Source organism: Anguilla anguilla, chromosome 3, assembly GCF_013347855.1.
Source record: "Anguilla anguilla isolate fAngAng1 chromosome 3, fAngAng1.pri, whole genome shotgun sequence".
Taxonomy (NCBI): domain Eukaryota; kingdom Metazoa; phylum Chordata; class Actinopteri; order Anguilliformes; family Anguillidae; genus Anguilla; species Anguilla anguilla.
Window position 1 is genome coordinate 30,159,975 of NC_049203.1, and position 18,455 is coordinate 30,178,429.

An 18,455-nucleotide genomic window follows, 5' to 3' on the forward strand; every position below is an offset into this window, starting at 1 on the left:
CGTGAACCTTAATTATATGCAATTTAATTTGCTTGTTAAGTGTCCACCTAAACATCCCAGCCACAGCTATTTTTATAAGGATGAGTACCCGGGAATCAGGCCACATAAATTTTGCATAGCTAAATACCTACTTGGGTTTGGTATTCCTTGAATCCCACTGTAAACGGCAATATGAGCCCAAAAAATGGTACATTTAAGGATGCCATTACTCTCAAATGTCTATGTTCTTACGTACCGCTGGCCTAGACATAACCTGTCATGGTTAGGAAAAACATCACTATCACTACTCACCATGTTACCTTACATTACATTACAGGCATTTAGCATACACTCTTCTCCAGAGTGACTCACACAACTTTTTAGATTGCATCCATTTATACAGTTGGATATATACTGAAGCAATGCAGGTTAAGTACCTTGCTCAAGGGTACAACGGCAGTGTCCTACCTGGAAATCAAACCTGTGACCTATAGGTTACAAGACCAGTTCCATACCCATTATACTACACTGCCACCCTCATGGTATCACCATGGAATCACATCCGAGAATAATAATTTGAGAAAAACACATTCAAGCTGCCGTTTGATAAAAATTAAAACAATGGGCCTCATTCACCAACCGTTCTTAAGAAGAATTTTCTTCTTAAAACCCACTTACGCAGTTTTCACGAAGATTCTGACATTCACCAATGTTTTCTTATTTGGGATTTATTCTTAGGTAAGAACAGAATCTACGCACACTCAAGAGCACACTTACGCACATTTGAGTGCTGACATGTTTGTGCAAAATAACTGGTTATTGCGTTTTCTTCAATTCTACAGTTGTATACTATTATAGGATTTAAATTACAATAATATTTTTATCATTATTTTAATTATTTTACAAAGCATTAAGGTGCCAGGTTCCACCTCAGATGGTGGTTGCCTCAGCGGGAGTTCATCTGTAAATAAATTATAAAAATCAAACCATTGTAGTGACCTTTTATTTTTGGAGGTTTCAATTATGCAATGTTAGGTCTATACTAGGTCTAAGCAAATGTTTAAATTCTGAATACAAACTAAGCACATAGGTAACACTTTTTAAACACATGGACATTCAGAGGCGTCACTAGGGGGGTGCGGACCGCACCGGGTGACACCATCAGAGGGGGGTGACACCAAAATGACTGGCAAGAAATTTTTTGTGCAGCGACGGGTTTAAACAGCTAGTTTCTCCGATGCCGTTTACTGCCGGTTGATTTAATTAGCGGTATTAATGTGACGAGAAGCGCTTTGACGTTTGAATGCATAACACGCAATTCCTTGTGCCCACTCCCACCAGCATTTTTTTTTTGCCTCAGATTTGACATCAAACCATTTTTTTTTTTTTCTTCATCTGTTGTGCGACCTTCTCCGGATACAGGGTTCATTGAACGAGTAATAGCATCCCATGCATTTCTTTTTTGTGTGCGTTATTTTATATCCACTCTTGACACTACTAAATATGACAGGTCATTTGCTGTTCACTTCCTGCAGCAGTACCTCCACCTCAGAACTACTTAAGTTTTTCTTACGTTTGGACTCCGGTGCTCCACCGTCTTTAGATTTTCGTTTGGGCATTCTTGACTTCTCTCTCAACTTTTCAATTTCTGTGTGTGATTTGTGTGTATGCACACGGCCCTGCAGTCTCATGGCCTTTTATGGGGATTTGCGGGGCTGTTACCTAATGTTAATTAGGAACAACTGGCAAGCGCTTTCAACTTACGAAGACAATGGGATTCATCATTATAAGAACACGGGTGCGAACAATTCTGTGGTTTAAGAACACATCATGAATCTGATGTAGACTCTTCTTAGGACCTTTCTCAAGAACAAATTTAAGAAAAAACTTAGGAAGATATTGGTGAATGAGGCCCAGTGTTTCTTTACAGGCCCAAATTCATAATGCCACCATGTTCATTAGAATAGAAGAGAGAACCTGGCCTATATTTACCTCAACAGAAAAGAGAACCAGGCCTTTATTTGAGACAGTCTATTATTAGGTAGGACATCATTTCTAATTCATACTTTTAGTACCGTAATGTATCATTTCTAATACATAAATAGCAAACTGAACGTCCCATTTCACTATCTCATATCTACAGTTGAGGCCAAAAGTTTACATATACCTAGGCGAAAGACATTCAAACACAATTTTTCACAACTCCACACATTTCTTGTTACCATACATTTTCTTTGTTAAGTCAAATAGGGTATCTACTTTATTTCCATAAAAGGTCATTTCAAAATAATAGCTAAGAGAGATTTATTTCAGCTTTTATGTACTATATCGGTTTTTCAGTGGGTCAAACATTTACATACACTTTGTTAGTATTTGGTAGCATTGCTTTTAGATTGCTTAACTTGAATTAAACGCTTGGGGTAGCCTTCAATAAGCTTCTCACAATAATTTTTGCCCATTCCTCCTGACAGAACTGGTGTAACTCAGTCAGGTTTGTGGGCCTCCTTGCTCGGACATGTTCAGTCCACAAATTTTCTAAGGGATTCAGGTCAGAGCTTTGTGATGGCCACTCCAAGCCCTCCAATATTTTCACTTTATTGACTTTAAGCCATTTTGTTACAACTTTAGAGGTATGCTTAGGATCATTGTCCTGCTGGAAGTCCCAGTTGCGACCAAGTTTTTACTTCCTAGCTGATGTCTTGAGGTGTAGCTTCAGTATTTCTAGATAATCCTCCTTCCTCATGATGCCAACTATTTTCTGAAGTGCACCAGTCCCTTTTCCAGTTAAACACCCTCACAACATGATGCTTCACAGTTGCGATGGTATTCTTAAATTTAAAAGCCTCACCCTTTTTCCTCCATATATAGCACTCATTATTATGGCAAAACTGTTCATAAAATCATAAAAAAGCTAGAATGAAGTTTCCAGTGATCACTAGGATGAAGACCTAGCCTTTTGGAGGAGTGTTCTCTGGTCAAAACAAAAATTGAACTGTTTACAATTTACGTGACCATCATGAATGGCCATGCTTAATATAACAAAGTTCTCAACAGAGGTCTGTCAGGAAGAAGCTATAGGGAAAAGGGATGAAAATGGGAAGAATCTGAATTTTAACTGATGGTTTTTTAAAAATGACACGTAATCTACCACATGGCATCTGCGATCAACTGGTCGATCGCAATCAATGTAACGGGCACCCCTGGGCTATACACTACTGCATTTAGAGAATAAAAATATTTGACCTACTACAGGCAGTTTGTGCAACAGTATGCTGCTGATAATAGGAGACAAATAAATAAAAACCCTTTACAGTTATATCCAAGATATCTGAAAGGAAAAGCCACACAAAACAATCAAGCTTCGATATCATAAAAAATTATTTGTCCGAACATGCTGAAATAATATAACATACTGTATGATAGTAACATTGGCCTACAGGAAAATTTCACTCTGAAAGTGGACCCTTACAGGTTTAGCTACTTTTGGGAGCAAGATAGCTAACTCAGTAGTTTTGAAGGTTTATGATATATAAATTTCAAACAGTTAACGGTTAGGTGGCTATAAGGACAGCCTAAGAGATGTCCCTAGACAATATTTAATCTTTTCTCTAATTTCTTTGTGACGTTACAGTATAGGCTAACATTAGCTGAAATCAAACTTGGGTACCAGCTGTCAGCAGCAAGCTTTCAAATCTTGTGGATGTTACCTAGCTAGGTTATTTGGTTTTTGTTTTTTTTGGCTACAGCTCAGCATGTTACGAAAACACCCAACTTACTTGAGAATTTATGGCATTCGGATGTACAGATGTCAGATTTAGCATGCATCATCATCAATTATGATAAAAAATAGGCTGGCAATCAGTTTCTGCAAGGAGAAACCAACATTGCCTGCTTTTTATAAAACAAAGCTCTACTTCAGAAATGTCCTCAATATGAGAAAAACAGCCTAAGTTTTCTAATTAATTCACACAAAGTCAAAAATGTATTACTCAAGTAGTCTACACCCACTTTCCGCAGCAATTGGACAGGTGTGCAATGAGCAGGGTTTCAGCTGATCTGCAAATTCTCAAAATTTGTTTTCCAACTGCCAATAAACATCAAAAGAAGCAGAACTACACCACTCACATGAATAGCGTCAATGAAAGAGTGAGTGTGTTCAGTGTGTTTTGAATATTTACCTCTTGACAATCTTTCATGTCTAAAGCTACCTTCTCTAGTCACCAACACCAACCACCTCTTCCTGAGGACTGAGGCTCCCTTTTTAAAACAGAAACCCCACCCTCTTGGACCCTACCATGACTGGGGGTGGCCCATTAATAAACAATCAATTCCCCAATCAATAAGTGCCTACACAAAGTCACTGGACAATTATATAACCACTGCTGATTTAAAAAGTAGGCTTAAGTATGTTACAATCAGCAGTTTAAATCATTTATAGCTTCTCCACTAAAGGCGCGATGGTTTGTTTCAACACCCACCATTTTTCCAATACGTGGCAGAAAAAGTGATATCACCTGGAGCCGTACACTCGGCTTGGTCCCGCAAGCCACCTGTAACGCGGAAATTCCCATTATACGGAAGTTCCCGGACGTACACAGAGTACAAACAAAGAGCGCACGACCAGACATAAAACAGATAAGTAAATAAAGTTGTTTCAATGGAGAAACTGGATTGTGTGTGTGAGATATTGTAAGGGTTGAAGAGTTAGCCGCGAATCCTGGGCGTGCACTCACAGAACGTGACATGCCATCTAGTTAAATGCAGTGAAGTGTTTGTGGATAGAGTATGCCTTACGTATGAGTGCGGCCGCGGCTGGTGACAGAGCTCTCTGTCACACACTTGTAACAGTAGCGGGATGAAATAGTGGGATTAGCGAGATGAAATAAAGATACACTACATGGCTAAAAGTATGTGGGCACCTCTTCTAATTAGTGGGCTCGGCTACTTCAGCCACACCCATTGTTAACAGGTGTATAAAATCAAGCAACGGTTTGGGGAAGGTCCTTTCCTGTTTCAGCATGACAATGCTCCTGAGCACAAAGCAAGTTCCATAAAGAAATGGTTTGCCAAGTTTGGTGTGGAAGAACTTGACTTGTCTCCACAGAGCCCTGACATCAACCCCATCAAACACCTTTAGGATGAATTGGAATGCCGACTGTGAGCTAGGCCTTATCGCCCAACATCAGTGCTCAACCTCACTAATGCTCTTGCAGCTGAATGGAAGTGAATCCCCACAGCCATGTTCCAAAATCTAATGGAAAGCCTTCCCAGAAGAGTGGAAGCTGTTGTTGCAGCAAAGGGAGACCAACGCCGTATTGATGTCCATGGTTTTGGAATGACATGTTCAACAAGCACATATGGGTGTGTTTGGGTGTCCACATAACTTTTGGCCATATAGTGTACAAATAATGTTTTAACATTCTGATCAAAACTAATTTTTGCCACATAGGTGAATCACATCAAAAAACCCTAGTGATTTCCGCTTTATTTTATTCATGTTGCTAGATAGAGCGTGACATCTCATTTTGGACTTTTAAATTGAGCACTTTCTCTTAGAATCACACAAAGCTACCACTAGCTGTGTACATATTATGATCCGTGTAGGTACCATGGCCTACTAAAGACACAGAACTACAAAGCCCACATTTCCACCTCAAAGTGACTCATTTAACCACATCCCCTACCACAGCTCTCCTGTTACAGTATTGGCCTATTGTAAATTTGAAACACACAGCCTTCAACAGAACAGAGGTTGCCGTTGTGTCGCTCTCTCTGTTCCATTTTCCTTTCCCTGGACTCACCACCCTTCTCCCGTCTCCCTCTCGTGTGATTCCACATGCCAGGAAGAGTTTGCAAGGCCTGCAACAGAGCTAGGCACGTATACCCTCGGCTACCGGCTGTTCAAGGAACGAGGTGCTCCGAAGCGTTCCGAGAGTAAATCTATCATTGTTTCCGTCGCAGCACTTTCGACACAAGTAATATTGGAAAAATCGTTAAATTTCTTCTTACGGTGAAGAGTGCCTGACCAGCAACTGTAGAAATGTGTTACACAGTGGCAAAATTAGGCTATATCTAGAAATACCATCTTTGTGGAAAAAACGCTACGGTTGAGGGTCAAGCACTCTTCACGGTAAGAAGAAATTTCAGGATTTTTTCGATATTGCTTGTGTCTAAAGTGCTGCGACGGAAACAATGATAGATTTACTCAGGAGCCACATCTGTCCAAAATGTAAACAAGTCAGGCAGTTTTACCAGTCGGGAAACATTTTATGACAACGTGGTCATGTAGCTAACTTAGATAGCTAGCCAGTCAGTAACACAGATACTTCCTTTGTGACATTTAGGGATAATGTCAAGGAGGAAAGGTAGCCTACTGTAAAAGCCAAAAAACCTTAGACAGTTTTTCAAATGTTTAAATGTGCCCAGCATTCCAAGGCTTGTTGTAAGATTCAGTAGCCAATCAGGACTTGAATACAAGTTTTTTGTAGAGTGCAAAAACTTTGATATTTATTTTAATTTAATTTCTTTTGTTGTTGTTGAAAACACAGTGGAAGCTGTTGTTGCAGCAAAGGGAGTGTACATTGAGTGTACATTGTTGTCAGATTCTTTGTAAGACTGCTATGCTGTAAATGTGTGTTGAATAAATGACTTATTTATAACAACATTCACATTACCTAGTCATATTTTCAAATTTCCAGTCAGCTTTTAGCACTGACTTAATGTAGGGCCCTATGGAATCTGTGTTATAACTTTTTTAAATTCTCAATTCCGCGATTCCGTCCGTGATTCTGTTATCACAGAAACTATAGGGCCCTACCTTAATGCTGCCATCAGTCTGTCACTGGCCCGCTCCGGGACCCTGTCAAAAAAGACACTCGGCCGCCGGCCCCTGTCAAAAGATACTTGCCACGGGCCTAACAACTTTTCTGGGGGAAACCCTGCATAACATGGCATGATCTCGAAAAACACACAGAGATATCTATTAAGTTACCCTGCATCTGTTTGGTACGCTTCATACGTCATTGTTTTTTCACTAGCTTTGTCTAGATTAAAAAAACTCTCCATTCTACTCCATCTTGTTCCTTTGCTCTCAGTGAACACGTGTCCGCGGTACCGCGGTACACAACCCCCCATGTGGGAGAGCATCCAACACTCCTCACTCACATACACGCACACGCACACACACACACAACACCTACACGCAAGTGCACTCACATAGTTTGTTATACATCATTGTAGAGAATTGTGCTTTGCCCTTTTCGGTACTTTGTGTTCAATAAACTATTATATTTACACGGTTATCTGTATTTATATTACTCTTGTGATGAATTGAGTCAGCCGCTGCTAATCCAAAGAACTTTATAGAATACCTTCGCCTCTTCGCTAAATCATTTATATTAATTTAGTATTAGCTGAATGTATGATGTTATGATTCGTTTGAGACTGACTATTAATGTGTAATTTGAATAATAATTAATTTAATTATTAATTTAAATAGCCAATTAATAGTTTGTGTACTTATTTTATGAGACTGATTATTATATGCTGGCGCCACCTGTGAGGATATTGATGTATATCTTCTACAGATTGGTGCCCCACTATGAGAAGTAGCGGCATGTTCCCTACATCAGTAAACAACACAACTGATGTCAGATACCAAAAGACAATTAGCTCAAAGAAACAGGAGTAATTATTTTCTTGTGGTTAAAGTCTGGGTCATTGTTCGCTGTAGCCAATTTGCACAAGCCCCCTAGTGGGTTGCACGTCGGCGTGCCTAGATTGCTCAACTCAGACATTCATTGCTCCTGCAACAAAACAATGAGTTCAAAACAGAAACTCTGGTTCTAGTTTCATTAGTAGATGATATAGGACAACTATGCCGAATACGAAGTATTTACGCCGGTCGTTCATTTAACAAGCACCCCCTCCCTGCAGTCTAATCTGCAACTACACCCCCCACCCATGACACACTGGACAATAGTGTCTATCTGGGCATTCATAAAAATATTCTTTCACCACAAAAAAATCGTATTCCATCATAGCAACAAGATAAACCCAACAATAGCCCTAATATATGCCAATACAAGAGTGAAAACGCTGCTCACTGAATAATGAAAGATGACAATTTTTTCTAAAATGATACCATTTCATTCTACTGTCAATATCTGGGACTAAATATGGAACAAATATATAACCTTACCATTGGTTTCATGTGTAGAGAGGTCCCTTTCGAGGCTGAGTGGTCAAATATTGTCTTGGACAATCAATTTGTGAAATATAGGCTCATTTACAACCAAATTGTACCAATAAATACACACCATATCTTGCGCCGTGGGCTATGCGTGCAAATTGTACTCACTCACAGACGACCTTTGAGGGAGGTTTGGTGGTACGGCACAACATTTTTTAGCACAGCTTTATCACCTAACGTTACTTTAGCTAACCCTAACATGTTCGCATTTTGCCCACTTTAGCTAACCTAGTTTGCGCGTACGGATCACCTACTTTAGTTAACCTAGTTAGCGCGTACGGATGCTATCCTGCACGCATGAGTAGGAGCTAAGGACACACAGCTACAACCACCGATACATATGTATGGACACACGGAGGACAACAAATAATGTTACAGAGGTGAGGACGTGCCATAGCTAGCTAGCTGTATAGTCCGGAGGGAAAAATGGAGCTTTAGAATGTCGCCAGCAGTGTATGCGTGTGAGCTCCACAACACATTTCTCATAGAAAAGGTAGTTTGTAGCTTTTTTTTTTTTAGTTCATTAGTGGTGGTAGAAATGACAAGAAGTAAGTGGTACTGTGCTGTTAGCCTTTATTGATCGCCGTACAAGGATTCTCAAAATCCATTTAAACCATTCACAAATTACCTGGGACTTTGAAGTTATAAGGCAGGATGTATCAAGTCTCCAGTGAAAATATTGACCTGGCTATATAGAATTCTGAGAAAACCAACTGCCATATATGAGCGCGTAAAATCAACCAAAAAATATAGTTCGCCAAGTTGCGTCGTGGGTCTGGACAGTTTCGTGATTGTTTTTTGTTTGTTTGCTTGCCCTATTTCTCTTTACTTAGGCTTCAAAAAACCCTTAGGCAGCCCACCCAAGACATTTCAATGCAGGAAAAATCCTGTGTATAATTAATCGACCTGTGGATCCACATATGTAATTGATGTGGTTTCAAACTGACGCTTAAAAGAGCAAAGACGTTTCGTTTGCCTAATACACATTGCCTCAATTTCACTCGTCCTCGTATATTTTCCTCACATCCTTTCCGATTGTCCTCACTTGGAGGGCACTAAGGAGAGAGGAATAGACAGCAAAAATAAGCCCATAGATTTTTCTCAGTAGGAATATTGCAGAAAGTTGATTGGTGGGGCTTCAAGGCAAAACCCCTGGTTTGTGCCTAATGTGCTGAAATGAATATCTGGTACTTATAGTTGGTGCTATAATTAGTTGAATTCACGCTGTCCTATTAAACTCCATTGTGCCTGCACTGGCAATATCAACATACTGTCTTTGTGATAATGTTGATATGAACTTTGATCGTCCCTGTATTGATTGAGTTTTTTTTTTTTGCGTAGGAGAAAAAGGAGTTGGGAGGATGGGAGCGAGGATGGGTGAAATATTTTGTGTCATTGGAGTTTGCACAATGAACACAGTGCCCACACCTGTAAAAACTGGGGAGAGGGGTTGGCATCCAACTCGGCTTCGTGGGTTTATCCATAAGGGTATGAACGACCCGATCGTTAATAGTAGAAGACCTCTTGAATATGATGAGGTGAGGATTAGAGCAAACATTTCTCATAATTGGGTCACTTTGAAGTACTCGCCAATGTTTTAGAATCACATTATTCACTTTCCCTGCCAGAGGTGAAAATTCTGTGGAGAAGCAAAGGCGGGGACAGTCACTGATGCGTTGTTTCTTAGCCAATAGGCTGTGCCTGTTAGAGTGCATCACACTTTGACAGGCTGTGTCTATATCAGTTTTAGACTAACCTCTATTTAGGAAACAAACTTTCATTTCTTTAGATTTTAGTTCAAATTCTACATCCGTGCTGCAATTGCGTCGTAGCCTCGAGAACTGACCCACCGGAATATTGCGTATCAGACGTATAGGATGATTAATGTCTGCTTTCAGGAGTGTATTTCTGCTCATCGGTTTACGGTAGATCATTGTAGCAAGTGTATTATCTCCCTCTTTATAGATCAGGCTTCACTAATTAGCGGACCTAGGTCCGGGTCCGGACCGAATGATGGTTCTATCCAGACCACGAGACATTTCTGATAAATTGAGAAATTAACAATAATGTTGACGGAGCGTTTAACGGGTGCAGCTTGTGCAGCTTGTATGGCGCTGGAGCTGGGAAGCCCCAGACCAATCACATGCGTTATTTAAGTCACCTCATGCAACTCAGCCAATCAAAGTGATTGTTTACCGTGTGTAGAGACACTCATTTTCGAAAGCCTCGCTACATAGTCAGAAAGAGAAACGAAAGCAGGAGCGAGCGGAGAGATGACAGAATGGTGTGCTCAAAAATGAGAAAAGTTGACCGAGAAAATCGAGCGTTCAAGGATGAATGGACAGACCAATACGTCTTCATTCTTCCCACAGCGAGTTCCAAACCAGTCTGCCTCATATGTTCCGAGGATGTGGCAATTATAAAAAGAGGCAATGTGAAACGCCACTACGAAACAAGGCACAGCTCTTTTGAGCAAACACACCCACAGAAGTCAGAGGTGAGGGCACAAAAAATAAACAAACTCAGAGCCCAGTATGATCGGTCCACCCGAATCCTCTCCCATTCATTCACGGCCCAGCAACGTGAAATGAATGTTCACTAAAAGTAGCATGGATTCTGGGTCAACATAAGGAGTGCATGAATGCTGTTACAGAAACATTACTTGAGGGTAAACAAAAAGATCAGTTGTGTGAAAAAATCAAGCAAATCCCAATGTCAGCTTCAACAGCAAAAAAAAAGACTGAAATATTAACAGAGGATGTACTAGCACAGCTTGATGCAGCTACTCAGAGTGCACCATGCATAGCCTTAGCTGTTGATGAATCTACAGATGTAACTGATAATGCCCAGCTTTTGGTGTGTTAGATTTTTCCACAAAGAAAAGAAAGAATTCTGTGAGGATGTTAGGTGTAACACCACTTGTGACACATACAAGAGGAGAGGACATATACCTGGCCATAAAAGCGATGCCGGGAAAGAGGGGGATAGATCTGAAACAAGTGGTCTCAGTCACCACAGATGGAGCCCCTGCCATGGTAGGAAAAGAGAGAGGAGCTGTGGCAGGGACGAAAGAGTACAACCCTGACCTCATACATACTCAGATGTCAGGGGATTTTCAAAGGAGGTGACACAGGCCTTCAAGTGGGCGCATGCTGGACCTCTCCAGATGGAAATGATTGATCTGCAAGCAAATGTTGCACTAAGAGAGTATTTTGGAGTAACTGACCCTGCCACTTTCTGGCTACAGACTGTGTGTGAGACTATTTTCCCTGGTCTAACAAAGTAGCACCACACACCTTGACCACTTTTGGCTCCACATACAGTTGTGAATCAGCTTTCTCCACTATGAACATCATTAAAACGAAATATCGTTCCAGACTCACCAATGAGCACCTACATATGTGCATGAGAATGGCACTGACTCCATTCCAGCCTAGATTCAAACTACTGGCAGGAGCAAAAGTTCATTTCTCTCACTAAACAAGGAAGAGAGGTGAAGTAGGAGAAAAGGGAAAGAGTGGCAAGTGGGACAAAAAAGGAAAAGAAAGAGAAAAAGGGACATTAAAGCTGTGTTATAATATTGTTATGTGTTAGAATTAAGCCAATTTATCTCACTAAACAAGAAAGAGAGGTGAAGTAGGAGAAAGGGGAAAAAGAAAGAGAAAAAGGGACATTAAAGCTGGGTTATAATATTGTGGGGGAGACCAGAGTCGTCTGGTCTCCCCAACCTCTGCGGTCCAGCCCCTCTTTCGTCATTGCCTCTACCCTGCACACATCTGTTGCCACCTGCTCCTCCCCATCACCGCCACCCGGCCCCACCCATCATCTGAGCCACATCATAAACCCTATAAAACTGACTGACATGTTGGTCACCAATCAGCACCCTGAGCCAACCTGAGGAGGATGGGTTTCCCCCTTGAGCCTGGTTCCTTCCAAAGTTTCTTCCCATCTGCCACAGGGAGTTTTTCCTTGCCACTGTTGCCTTAGGCTTGCTCCTGTGGGGGTTTAGGCCAGGGTTGTCTGTAAAGCGTATTGTGACAACTGCTGTAAAATAAGCTATACAAATAAAATTTGATTGACTGATTGACGGTTATAATTTGCTTGTTCAAATTAAGCACTTTTTCAAAAAGAGGAACTTTTTAAAGATATTTTATTCAGAAAATTCAGTCTTGATTTCCTTTACTTGAAATGAGAAACTCATTGTGATACTTTTATTTATGATTAGGCTACTTATATATTTTAAATCCCGTTCAATGTGTCTGCATGAGGAAAGTACTTTGAAAATTGACAATAAATATTGTTGAAACGTTGGTTTATTTCATTTGATAGTCATAAAACAACTACAATATAGGCCCCTGAATCAAGTTAGACATTATGACGGTTTGGACCTTTGCTGGGGAGTAAATCTGAGTGACTGGACCTCTTTGAACTTTAATTGAATACCCCTGTTATAGATGGTGAGGTAAAGGAAGTTAATTTTATCCTTAGCGTGATCGTAAGTGAAGGATAAATAGTTAGTGCAGGAGTTGAGATAGACAATAAAATCCTTAGTATTAGTAATAGTCGGGACTTCCAGCTCAGCAAAACATGGCGTAAGTCACACGTTAGGGAGCTCCTGCAGAGTCTATTTCTCTTAGGCACTTAGGCACGCCATTAGGCACTTTTTGTTCCCTTTTTACGGCTTAAGTTTTATGTAACTCATTTAACATAGTTACTTTGGTTTTCGATCAGTAAAATGCTGCCTAAGGTTAATAAAGGAGGAAACGTCTCAGTCACACCTGCGGCCTGCAGCACACGGTGTCTCCCCGCCCCATAGTGGCTCCGCTTCACCGCCAGAGGCTAGCGGCATGCTGCCTCCCACTACAGATGTTACCGTGCTCAAAACGGAACTTCGCAGTAATATTTAATATTTAAAGCTGAGCTGCAAGCAGCTTTGGGCGATAATCTCTTGTTTATTAAAACTGAACTGTCTGGCAGAATATCCACTATGCAATCAGATTTCGCGGGACTCAAGGGCACCATAACAGAAATGGAGCAGTCTCTGTCTACCTGCACTGATGACATTGTTACTCTTCAAACCAAAGTGGAACATTTGTCTAAAGAATTGGTCAAGCTGGAAAACAAATGTGAGGATTTGGAGTCCAGATCTCGCCATCAGAATCCGGATTATTGGTGTCCCAGAGGACGACCCTGCCTCCTCATCCACTGCCAGCGTGTCTATACTTCTGATGGAGGCTTTCACACTCGAGAAGGAGCCACTCGTGGACAGAGCCCACCGGGCTCCGGTGCCTAAACCCAAAACCGGTGACCGCCCCGCGCTATAGTGGCAAAGCTGCACTATTACACGGACTGCGCCAATATCCTCAGGAAGGCGAGAGAGTTACAGAGAACAGAGAAAGTTGCAAAACCTGACCATCTTCGTCTTTCCAGACCACACCGCCAAGATGGCACGGGCCCGCGCTGCCTTCGACGATGTCCGTCGTCAGTTACGTGATATCGAGGGAGTCAGGTTCGGTCTTCTTTACCCAGCCCGGTTGCACATCACCTACGGAGATGTGCAACGGGACTTCACGTCACCAGAGGAGGCCAAGACATTCATCAGGACGATAACCAAATAAAGAAACTGCACAGTTGCTTTATGTGATGCTAGTTTCAGCTCCATATTTTTCAAGTTTGATCCACGTCACCCGGTGAGTTGATCAACACAGCATACCATAAGACGCTTTGTTTTTACCATTCTCACCAGGGCATTGGCTGTTTATGAGAACAGTACTGATACACTCAGCATTGTGTTTCTCTTATTTATTACTTATTTCACTTAACCCTCTGGGGTCGAGAGCTCCGCCGGCGGAGCTCGACAAGATGAAATTAACTTTCGTTTCTATTTGGATGATTAACTTCACGTGCTGTTATCATACAGACGCAACAAAAACATTGACAGAAACCTTAGAATCGCGACTTTCCAGTGCGCCCATTGGCAAATAATATGAATTGTTTTAAAAGTTTTACATTTGATTAATTAGACCATGTATGCTTCGTTAAACTTTACTCATTACTATGTGAATTTCGCTCAGCAGGAAGTCCGCCCAAATCGCATTCACATGTTAACAACAGTATAATTACTCTCCATAGGAGGAGACTAAAGGAGGGGTGATGCGAGATCCATGTGAGAAATGCCAAGTCTGCGAAAGCGGGATAGAATGTCAAAGTGTCGCCTAATTCACTTCTTTTGAGGTGAACATTTCATTTAATTTTGGAAAATGGTCCGTCCGGAAGCCGACACTGATGAAGAGCGGTGTTATTTCGAACAGCGAACTGATCCAGCTGAGGATCAACTTCATGCGTAAGTATATTTCTTATGATCATATTGGTAAATATGTGTACTGTATTGCAACGTATCTGTGTGTTTGTAGGAATATCCAGCAATATGCGCGTTTGTAAATTCCCACACTACGAACGATTCGAACTATTGCATCTCAAAATTATAGGCTAGGCTCTCTGCGTCTGGTTGTGTTATAAGTATCAGGTAGACTATGTTTTTCGATCATATTGGTAATAAATAGCCCGTGGCATGGCTAGGATTCTAAAACTGATGTCCTGGCACAATCGATATTAGCATACTGTAAGTAAATTCGGGAAATAGCAATATAATAACCACTTAGCTAAACAGACATAGCCTACTTCAGATTGAGCCATTGTTATTGATGAGTTGCGTGTAGTTGAGCTGGAATATCAATGTTTATTTAGTTTAGCTAATGTGGTTTTGTTGATAGCTTGCATTATATGTAAATGTGTGCTGTATTACATTCTCTGTGTGTTTGTAGGAATATTCACTAATATGCGCGCTTGTAAATTCCCACACTACGAACGATTCTAACCATTGCTTCTCAAAATTATAGGCTACCTCTCTGCGTCTGGTTGTGTTTGTTTGGTTCTTTGTTTGTATATGATGTAACCATGTCACATTTCCTAAGTTTTGTTTTCATTAGTTAGTGGTTTGCTCCTTTTTTGTAAAGCACATTTAATTTTCACCTGTTGAAGGAAATGTGCTATATAAATAAAGTTTGATTTGATGTCACATTTCCTAACAATTTTGTTTTTATCATATTTACAGAGATGCTGATCAGGAAACACAGCCTAGTTCACCACTAGCTAAGAGACCACACAAGCGTTGCAAGAGTACACAAGTCTCATCTCATCTTCCATGCGTATAGTTTGCTTCAATAAATGTTCTGAAAATCAAAAGATGTCATTGTTTCTGTCTTCTAAATGGCTCACTCAGTCTTTGTCTTAGTGGTGGGGAGGCATGCGGCCAGGTGTGAATAGCCTACTTAGCTGGCAGGTCGTCCTATCCAATGCATATTCATTACAGAAAGGCCATTTGCCCTCCCATTCTCACCTGGTGTTGAAAAATAGTAGTCACAACACTAACTTTTAGAAATTTATTTTATATTTCTCATTGGATTTGCTAAAATAGTTTGTCATCTTTTGATACCCAAGACCTTGATGAACACATTTCAGTGACCAAAAGTCTTAGTCACAATGGTTTAGTGTGTTTTATTACAACATTCCTGTGCATGTTCAAAACTACTGTTTACAGTTTGTGTGTTTTTAGAGCAGTTTACAATCCACACATGATTATGACCTACTTACTGCCATATTATTGTAGCTGAGTTTGTGCTGAAAACAAAGATATGAAGCACTTTGGAATCACTGTATATAAAGTTGATGAAATTTACACAAATGTCAGAGCATCGCACAATCACCAGTGTGCCTCATTTTACCCTTAGACCCCAGAGGGTTAAACCCACTTGTTTACTGTATTGATATAGTTTATTACATTTCCCTGGCTACACATGGGCCAGGGCTTTACATTGTTTTTGTCAATGTTTCTGTTACACCTGACGTTTTGCTTATGTTAATACAGATTTTTGCTATAATACAGGTTAAGATACCTCAGCCTATATTTTCCCTCCGTGTTTCAGTATTATTTGTACTATTTATCATTTTTTAAATCATATTTGGTATTATGGTGAGCTATTTTCACATATTATATTAGCTAAATCACTTTTATTATAGGCCACTTGTGCCAAAATGTTTCACACTGTTTACACAGTGTCAATTCCATTAAGCTAATGTTTTATTTAGGATTACAACAACTTGATTCTTTTAATGTGAAATAGACCATTCTTTTGTAGGTTCAACACCCTTGTAACACCACCTGTTTGGAGGACTAAAAGATTCCATGTCTCCTTCATCCCAAGTGATATTGATATGCTTAATGGCAAATAGCACTCTGGCCGCATTACTTGCACTACGCCAGCACATTTGCACTTGGTATGAATTTCCATTTCCCTGCACTAGCTCAGTGGTGGAGGATGGCTCCTGTCGGAGTCTGCACTGCTGTTCCTATCGTTTGGGGATGGGGACACTTGATATGCATGTGGGGGGAGGGTTTGGGCGGGCTGCTGTTGTTGTTGGTGTTGGGGTATGTCTCTGTATTTATTTTATTTTTATTTTTTTTCTGTTTCCATCTTCTCTTTTTTCCCTCACTATCCCACATTTTCCCTTCCCTTCTTTCCCTTTTTTGGGGGGACTCGGTGGCTTGCTTTTCCCTTCTTTCATTTCCTATTCAAGTGACAGCTTAGATGACCAACACTAATTCACAAAATTCGGACACTGGATCTTGCATCAGGTTCTTTAGCTGTAATGTTAAAGGTATGAACAGTCCGGTTAAGCGGTCAAAGGTATTCTCTCATCTAAAAAGTTTAAATGCTGACATAGTATTCATACAGGAAACACATTTACGTGATAGAGATCAAATGGGTGGGTGATGTTTTTCACTCAACTTTAAATTTTAAAGCTAGAGGGGTAGCAATTTTGGTTAATAGAAAAGTCCGCTTCTAAGATTATAGCCAATAAGAATGGCAGATATTTGATTATTGAAGGCATTCTATACCACAACCCTGTATTGTTGGTGAATATATACGCTCTGAATTTTGATGACCCAGATTTCACAGATAGATTGTTTGGTAACCTCCCTTTCTTAAACACTCACCTTTTGATACTGGGCAGTGATATGAACTGTGTCATTGATCCCACTTCAGACCGCTCGAACCCCCAAACTCTGACCCAGTCCTCCACGTCCAAATCAATTTCGGAATTTATGCTCAAGAACAGTTTTGTCGATCCCTAGAGATTTTATAACCTACAAGCTAAGGAATTCTCCTTTTTTTCACATGTACACCAGTCATATTCCCGCATTGACTGTTTTTTGTAGACAGTTCTCTTATTCCTAAAGTGACCTCCTCTAAATATTATTTGATTGTCATTTCAGATCATGGATCAAGTGTAAACATAAAATTTTTGACCCGGCCCTGCTTTTCATCACCCTGGAGGTTTAATCCTCTGCTGTTGTCTGACGATGAATTCAACGCCTTTATCTCATCCTCAACTGATGACTTTATTGCGATCAATAAAAACATCTTCATTACTATGGGAATCACTCAAAGCATATCTGCGTGGGAAAATTATTTCCTATTCAGCATATTCCAATAAAAGCCATAAGGCCAAGTTGCAAGAGCTAACAACTAAAATCCTGGATACAGACCAACAAAATGTAATCAATCCAACCCCGAGCTTGCTGAAGACGCTGCTAACAAAACGTTGTCAACGATTTTTCGTAAATTCTTGGAAAATAATATTATTATTGAGCACTTCTGAGCATAGCTAAGCCATATGTTTGCTGATAGACCTAGCTGACATCGTTTTCTGGAGCAAAACAGAAGCGAATAGAACAGTATCATTTATTTGCTGTCTCTGTCTCCATCTGCTGAACATAGATAAGAGTTCATTCATTGCTATGTAAGTATATTACTGCTCAAAATACTTCGGTTATATATGTTATTTTTGAAATTGAGTGCCTTTAAATAGGTTTGTGGTATTATATAATGTGGATATTTTACACTGTAATGTAAGCGTTAGTTAGGACTGTAATAGTTTTTGTGAAACATGCAACAGTGATGACGTAAGAGTTGGAACATTGCCAAAACGTGGTGGGCGGTTGAAAATTGTTTTCATGTCGTCCCATCCCCATACAAGAAATCATACGAGAGTACAGAGTATAGAAATACATACAAGAGTTAATTATTACACATTTAGGTACTGTACCGCATTGTGTGACAATATATTTGCATTATTTTTTAATCTGATAGCAATGTTCCAT

The 18,455-nt window shown here is 40.3% G+C and overlaps 1 protein-coding gene across 6 annotated transcripts in view; it reads right to left on the bottom strand.

Annotated features, from left to right (window-relative positions):
• Positions 1 to 18,455, bottom strand: part of ppig (peptidylprolyl isomerase G (cyclophilin G)) — a 107,719-nt gene that overhangs the window by 34,442 nt on the left and 54,822 nt on the right. The gene's annotated exons all lie outside the window — the stretch shown is intronic.